The sequence below is a fragment of the Bidens hawaiensis genome, unplaced genomic scaffold (assembly GCF_021521415.1).
Source record: "Bidens hawaiensis isolate Kalapana, Puna unplaced genomic scaffold, B.hawaiensis_p1.1 tig00006190_1, whole genome shotgun sequence".
NCBI lineage: Eukaryota > Viridiplantae > Streptophyta > Magnoliopsida > Asterales > Asteraceae > Bidens > Bidens hawaiensis.
In genome coordinates this window covers 1,052,478-1,061,374 of record NW_027491410.1, presented here as the reverse complement: position 1 = coordinate 1,061,374, position 8,897 = coordinate 1,052,478, and the positions used below count along the sequence as shown (strand labels likewise).

General features: G+C 35.5%; 1 pseudogene across 1 annotated transcript; it reads left to right on the top strand.

Moving 5' to 3' along the window:
• Positions 1-4,930: 4,930 nt before the first annotated feature.
• Positions 4,931-8,016, top strand: LOC143631668 (BURP domain-containing protein 3 pseudogene; annotated as a pseudogene). Its single transcript, XR_013153403.1, has 2 exons — positions 4,931-4,991; positions 6,756-8,016. The product of XR_013153403.1 is annotated as a BURP domain-containing protein 3 pseudogene (transcript).
• Positions 8,017-8,897: the final 881 nt, after the last annotated feature.

The window sequence follows — 8,897 nt, the reverse complement described above, 5'->3', positions numbered from 1 at the left end:
TGCATATCTGATGTTATAAATTGTACTAGTAGAAGACGAATAGACTTATTCGTCTTTCTCACTTATCACCTTCCTAAACAAACCCTTGCAAATTTTTTTCAGAAATTCAACCATCACTAAACTTTGTATTGTTGATTGATTAATAATCAAAAGGTAAAGACGAGTTAAACGCAATGATTTTCATCGACAATGATGAGCAATTGATTGGTTAATGTTATTCTTTTAATAACCGACTTATATGTTAATCTAATGAACCAGCTTAACATGTTTGCTTGATATAATAGTTGTTTTGGATCGATTAGTGATGTCATTACGAACCTAGTGATAGGAGTTATACATCGATTCATTGTTGTTTCAGTCCAATTGCAAATTCAGTATGCATGTTTGACAGTTAAGTGTTAATCAATTTTGACTTTGACATTTGAGAGTCAAACTTTGATATTTATCACATCTATTCGTTATGAACAACGAATGGAGGGTCCTCGCATCAACATTGGCCGAATTAACCCATTCGTTGTGCCTAGATAACGAATAGGCACATTCGTTTGATTATATAACGAATGAAATCTCATTCGTCTTATATAGTCAACGACTGAATTCATTCGTTACCAAGGCATTCGTTTCCATGCTATTCGTTAGTGTAATGATAAAGAATGAACCCATTCGTCAAACGAATGGGATAATGAATAAGTATAAGTGAAATTTTTGGTTTAAGTTATATAATGTTCGGGTTTACTGATGTTGGGTTTATGTTTCAGAAATGGCATATGAACTTATGTTTGATGCTCCGGCTTAAGAGAACCCTGTTGTACAAGAGGATCCTGTTATTCAAGAAGAACCACAAGTTGATGCACCACAAGTACAACAGGATCAAACACTAAAACAAGCTGCACCGGGCATAGCAGAACTTGCTTACGACAAGAAATACAACATCTATGCATTCTTGCAAGATGACTTTGTGCGCCGTGACATGTTTTGGGACATAATTACCTTTCTACGTCGCTTACGCATTCACTAGGCCATATTTTCTGATATCCCAGTACATTTCAGCGTGACACATCCATTCTAAAACAGTGCTCGTTACAACGATGCTGAGAAGACTATTACTGTTGTGGTGCAGAAAAAACGATAAAGATTGATGTTGACGTGTTGCGTCGTGTTCTTCGCTTTGCAGACACGATAGACCACCCGTGTGAATTTGACAAGACATTGATACGAGGCCTATTTCGGAGATTATTTTACAAGGGCGATCTTGACCGTTCCTAATACAACAAGGCATACTTATGTGAACAATACAAGTATATGCTACATGTTCTTATACATTTCCTTGGGGGACGTAAGGGTGGATTCAACGAATGGAGGATCATGCTGCAATCTGCGATCGTTGCATTGATATTGAATAAACATTTCAATTTCTCAGAGCTTATATTTTATCACTTAAAGGAAAATTGTCTGGTCAAACATCGGAAGTACAAGTTTCTGATGTATCCGCGCTTTCTACAACTTATCATTCAGGATCTGATATCTGACTTGTGATTAATCAGATGTTGATGGATGATATACTAGTTTTGGAGCATATGACATCATATACGATGAAGCGTATGAATACGTATAGAAAGCAAACAGCTGAGGACAGAACGAGGGCTAAACGTTTGATTGGCCATTTGGTAAATCCTGATTATGTATGTCCATCTAATGATCGTTGGATACCCGATGATTCCGATTCCAAACGTGAAGATGGACCAGGTGGGAACAATGGTGGTGGTGACAGTGTTGATGGTGGAAATAGGGGTGCTGGTGAACGTAATGTGTTTGATGCAGCTGCTTCTGTGGCTGCTCAACGCAAAAGAAAAGGTAAAGCTCAAATGAAAGAACAATCACCTAAAAGACGAGCTATGAGGGGAAGCGGTGTGGAAATTGGTCCTCAAGTACCAAGGTCGTCGATTCCTTAACAAATACCATTGGTATTGCCTACTGTTAGCACCCCGACTATTACTCTTATGACGACGAAATCAACTGATCCGAGATTCGCGTCGATTCCACAATCGATGTTGTCTTCTATGCCGACCTCTCCTATTACAATGATGGTTACATCTCCCTATCCGACTCGATGCCTATGCAGCCTTCCACTCTATCATTCATGAGGTTTAATCGTCCTCAAGGTTTCGTGCAGCCCCTGCCTCCTGCATTTCATTCTCTGCCTGTTACACAATAGATGGGCATGATGTTGAGCTTGATCCACTTACAAGGAAATAAAATGGCTGCATATCGTCTTTTGCAAGACCAGATGAGAATGGATCAACGGTGTATGGTTAGTAACATCTCATACTGCCAGAAGGAGAATAGAGAGCTTCGAACAATTGTTAAAGCTCAGGGGGAGAAATTGGAAGAATAAAAGAACAAAAGTCTCCAACTTACTTGAAAAGATGATGCGTTGAAAAAATTGAAGAATGATGATGATGAGAAAGACCCTGACGCAGGTATGGGAGGCGGTGAGCAGAAACAACATGTTGGTACGTCTGCTAGTTCTAGTACTGTTGAAGCTGGCAATGATCGACAGTTGGTAGTGTATTAAGATACTACCAATGTAACTCCAAATGAGTCGACCAAAGTCAAAACAATCTTATTTATGGATTATGAGAAAGGGATTGTGATGAGTATGGCGAACGCTGAAGAGATCGAGGAAGGAGTTTGTGGACTTTGCCTTGTCTCATATTCAAATCTTGTTTTTATTGGGTTTGAATGACGAGGAATTGGATGCATTAGAATATGAGGAGGATGTTGAGGTAATTAATAATGAGGAGGTTCAGTTTTACACAAGTATCCCGTCTGGGGATACGTCGTTTATTTATAAAGATATCGAGGTGAAGATGTGACAACAGTGTAATATCCTGATATATATACACGTTCAAATGTTGATCAGGGTGTTCCATTCTTCACCGATGAACACGTTCAAGCTGCTGAAGATCATCTAGAGAAAACAATGAAGAATAAAAAGAAAGTGAAAGAAAGCGGATCGGATTTGCTTTCGAGGACTTGTTCGCGATACGTAACAAACTCCGCCTTTCAAAAGTTATTGAAGCATGCAGGTACATTGAGAAAGAAAATGAGATGGAAGCCAAAGCATGTGCAAAGGTTCACCAAAATACTACCTTCAAAGCATCGAAGATTGTAAAAGGTGATATTGTATCGTGGATGCATGGCTCGGACCTGAAAGTATGCATAATTAAGTGGGAGCACGATGTTCAGTATTATCAATACATCACAGATGTTCTCACGTTGCCGAGATGGGATGTGAGAACGCTCGCTAATCGGCCGTTTGTGAACTGTGGTGGTAGTCAACTACCAAGATGGTTTCAACAACATTTGCTTTTTGAGGTTACTCGTGGTTTTAAGTTTTTTAAGCCACAGGTTCCAACGAGGAAATAAATTGATGAGATCGACCTGAAGACAGGTTGGATAAAGCTCGTACTGAAGGTTAAGCCGCCACGCACGATGAAAATAATGCCTGTAAAGAAGCTTCCACAAAGTCTTTACAAGACATTCAACATGTGGTATTATGACAACCTTACGAGTGAAGCGGTTATCGTTCTTGGCATAGGCCTGAAGACGGAATTTATACGAGTCATCGATCTGATATGGCGGGTTAACTTATCAGAGACGGATAATGACTTGTTGTTCAAGAACAAGATTCTTTTTGCTGACGTCAAAGATTATGATCGTGCTATGCAATTCTAGCGCGTTGTTCGTGTGTGTCATGCACTTGGAGTTCATAGCTATGCTGATTGGAAGCCGAAGCGGCTCAACTTGATTAAAGACAAAGACACGAGACGAGAAGGACTTTGTTAGTGCACCATTTTGGTCTTCTCGGTCTTTGTAATTTAATGTAATTTATTATTATTAATGTAAATGGCATTTTGGTAATTTACCAGTCCAATTCATTAAGTTAAGTGTTCATTCGCTAAAGATGTTTAACAAATGAACTTATACGTTATTGTTAATGTCCATTCGTTAAGGATGTTTAACGAATGGACCTAATCGTTACTGATATCTTACCATTTCTCATGGAATGTTGACGAATGAGGTATAGCGAATGAGTCATTCGCTATACTCTATAAGTTATGTACAAAATGAACACGAATGAGCTCCATTCGTTATGGGATGTGTAACGAGTGGACTTCATCTTCTATATATTGGTTGTTCATGCCTTGTAATTTAATAAGTGTTTTAATTATCTCTTTGTGAGTCGTTACTCTGCCGAAATCACCTCTCTCACACACTTTGTTCATTCTAGCCTATCTATTACCTTATACACATCAAGAACTAGATCCTGATTCATATATTGATATGAATTGAATCTTGATAAGCTCAATCAAGCTCTCTCATGTATTAAGTTATTTAATTTGTTTTTTCTATTTATTTAAAAAAATTTTAATTAAACAGGTGGAATAACCAGTTTACATTCATATGCAAAGATATGACTTGACTTAACGAGAAAAACTAATTGTGTTTAGACCAAACGATAAAATGTGTAGCATTTGGAATTATAAAGTACAAATCATGTCAACTTTGAACATAAATCACAATCACTAAAATTTGATACAAACATAAAGACAATATTTAGAATTCTGTAAAAATTAAATAAATAAATAAAAACCAATCTTTTTTTTTAACAATGAATTTCTTTAATTATTATCATCTATGTTAGTTGAATTTAAGAACTTCCCCTTCTAAACTTAGGTGTTTAAAGGTCCAATGTACCCTTCCTTTTCCTTATTCTTTATTTTAGATCTTCTAGAATTCTAGTAGGCTACTCCTTGCAAAAAGTTCCAATAATTCTGAAATAAATTAGTGAATGTGCTGTCAATTTCACCATTTCCACTCTATAAATACTTCATCATATCTAATCAGACTTCAAACATCAAATAAATCTATATCTTCGATTCTCTCCAATGAAGTTAAAGCTTCTCCAAGTTTTTACGCTTCTTTTGGTAATCGTTAGATTTTCCAGTTATTTTTAACTTTAATCATCTTAATTAATTAGAAGTTAATATATATTTTCATATGTAGTTATTTCAAAATTCATTTTCTTGTTGGGATGTTAAAATACTGGATATAGATTATTACGATGTTAGATGTTTGATGATTTTTCTTATAATTTCCTGCCCACGGGTTGTTTAATGTTATTATAGTTGTTAAAATGTGATTAACTATACACTCAAATGCTAAACGGTAAACACAACCAAAGCTTATTTAGTCGGTTAATGACCATGCAATGCACAGGTTTGTTTAAAGAGCAGCCTCACTTGGAAAATGTTATTCATATTCTACTTCTACTTTAAACAAACAAGTCGAAACTATTAAAACGCACGTGTCTTGATCAAGTGGGTTAGTCCGGCTCTTTCACTTATGATTTTCATTACTTATCGATAAACATTCATTTTGTTTAAACTAAATGTTAGCAACTCTTGTTAGAAAACATTTTTTCTCCCACGTTAGGAATATATAATAACGGGAATAGCTAATTCACTCTATGTATTTAAATATGTGATCAAACTTGTAACCTATGATTTTCTCTAAAAATGGTTAATATGAATAGATTAAAACACACACATATATAGGATGACCATGAGTGAACTCTTCTTCGTGAGGAAACTAAAAAGATTTCTTACTACACGATATAATGCCATATATATATATATATATATATATATATATATATATATAAGATGCAATATAATAATTGTTTAACGTACAATAATACAAGAATACTTATATTTCATGTAATCGACCCATGAAATCACTTCACAAGATCTCGAAATCGTCAATATACATCCAATTAATCATTGGTTCACCGAAATAAACATTTTTGGATCACTAATCGATCAATATTTTACTTTTATTCACGAAAACCGTTTTTTAGCGTTTTGATTTTTGGCTGAGCGTTTTAGGTTTTCGGCTGAGCGTTTTGAGTGTTTTTAGTATTTTTGCCTTGGAGCGTCTCGCGTACCTATCGTACATTAAGGCATTATCGTACAGTATCTCGACCCTATATATATGTGTGTGTGTGTGTCATGACAATCGAGTATGGAGTATATATTTTAGCAAGTGATCAACAATTTTTTTTTTAAACATTATGAAGAATATAATTTTTGTATATGGTGAATGAGTTAATCAGATTTATTTGACAAAAACAGTTTAATTAACTATGTAAATGCATGTTCTCTATTAAGAAAGTTTGAGTTTTTTTGTTTTATTAATAATAAAGATTACCGAATAGTAATTTTTTTTATAAAATATGATATTTTTGTAATTTATAAATTATTTAAAACACATAATTTAAAAATTAACTTAGCCATACATACCATTGCTCCTCCCATATAACTTAATATTGTATAAGTTTTTGGAACCTACATTTATTTGACACAACTGAGTGAGAGCAAAATGACACCATTTGACTAGAACTTAAATTTACACTAAGTGAGATAAAAGAAGACTTCAAATTATGGAAATTTAAAACAAAATAAAAAAAAAACTAAACCACCATGCATGAAAGTGGTTATGCAGCCCATAAACGGCCAATGAGTTTTAGTACCTATTTTAGACTTTGGTTTCACTAGAGTGCATAATTAGATGTCACAACAAAAGAAATTGTGTGGAAGCTACAAATATCCTTATTTGTGTTCTGAAGTAAGATTTTATATTTGTGATTTTAGTTTTGAAGTTATCCATTTTAATTGGGATTTGGTTATCAGGTAGCATTTGTAGGAAGTCATGCAGTGAGTCCTGAAGTGTACTGGAAAGTTGTCTTGCCAAACAGCCCTATGCCAAAAGCAATCAAGGATATTTTATACATTGAATGTAATTTGATATTTGTTAATTGTTTCTTGATATCTTGTAACTTGTCAGATCTTTATTAAATGATTTTGTTGATTTACATCACAGGATGATGGAAACAAAAAATTTCCACTGACGATGCATCTTTCTATATAGAACAACCCGAACAAACTTACTCGTATGTTGCATCCCAGGATGAGCTGAAAGATCATCAAGGTCAATTTTACCGGGATGCTCCATCCAAGGATGACGCGTCTATGTTTATTGATCAGCCTGAACAAACCTACTCATATGTTGCATCCCAAGATGAGCTAAAAGGTCATCACGGGCAAGTTTACGAGTATGCTACATCCAAGAATCAAGTAAAAGATCATCCTGTACAAGTTTCTTATGTTTCAACCATGAATCATCATCCAAAAGAAAACCTGATCGCGACATTATTATTCCTTGAAAAAGACTTGCAACAAGGTGAAGAAATGAAGTTACATTTCTTGAAAAACTACGAAAACATTGCCTTTTTATCCAGAAAAATCTCTGATTCCATACCCTTTTCGTCAAAAGATCTTCCGGAAATCTACAGTAGGTTTTCGGTTCAACCTGACTCAGTGGACGCCAAAATCATGAAGCATACACTTAACTTATGCGAGTACAAAGCCATTAAAGGCGAGGAAAGAACTTGTGTAACTTCATTAGAATCCATGGTCGATTTTAGTACTTCACAATAAGGTAAAAGGGTGAAGGCACTTTCTACCGAGGTGAACACTAAAGAGAGTACTCCGGCACAAATGTACAAAATTGAGTCGGTCAGAATGCTCGCACCAAGTGAAGCTGTAATTTTCCATAAGCAAAACTACGTGTATGCTATCTTTTATTGCCACATAACAGGTGGTACTCGATCGCATGCGGTGTCTTTGGAGGGTGCAGATGGTACCAAAGTGAAATCCGTGGCGATTTGCCATAACGACACCTCAAAATGGAACCCGAAATATTTGGCATTTGAAGTGCTTAAAGTGAAGCCGGGAAGTGTTCCAATTTGCCATTTCCTACCTGAAGAGCATATTCTTTGGGTTCCATATTAATAGAAAAACACAAGCCATGTATACAAGTGTGACTGTGTTTGCTACAAGAATCTGTATGGTTGGGTGAAGGTAGTAGTGCTTCTTATTGCAACTTTCCTTATGTTTGTGTATTGCATGTATGTTTCAGTATTTGTCATGAAATAAAACTACCTTCTTAGTTACTTACATTGGATGATACATATGTTTAATGTAAAATTCAAGCAAGATCATCTAATGCCCACTTACGCATGTGGGCAAACATATTTACTTGGTATCTAGTCACTCAAAAGTAATTATAAGTTTCTAACATACATTAATTTTCAGTAACATATTAGTTTGATTAATTAAAAACTGCGAACAACTGCGGAAAACAAATCTACCCCTAACTTATTCGATCAGCCGCGGACAACATATCATGCACTTAACAACAGCAACGGCGATAGCAAGCTAGAAACAAAATGCAGTTGAGTTACATAACGTTGGTGGACCCATGGGGATGTGGTGCCGTTGAGCTGGGCTCGTGTTGACTTACGAGAGTTCGGCTCGTTTCAAGCTTGTGAGTTGTTTTTTCAAGCATGGGTTCTGCTAGTTTATTATTTGTTAATTAGTCACTTTTTATATACTTTGAGTAAAACTTTAAATGAGCCTACTCGAGCTCAGCTGTGCAGCGTTAAATTAATACATAGAAGTCCAAAAGATCTAAAATTTATAAATACACAAAGCTCATTAAGGCTCGACGAGCCTAAACTAGCTTCGCATACAAGGCTCTAGCTCGGGCTCAATAACTAAAGGAGCTTCAATTGAGGCTCGGGCTCAATAAGTAAACAAACTTCATTTGAGGCTCGGGCTCAACGCGGCTCATTTACACCCTTAATTCCTTGATATCACAATATACAATTACAAGATCAATCAATTAATCAATTAATCCACATATCACAACATACTGTTGCATCATCAGTAAATCAATCAGATATCTAACAGATCTGATCATGAATATCAAGT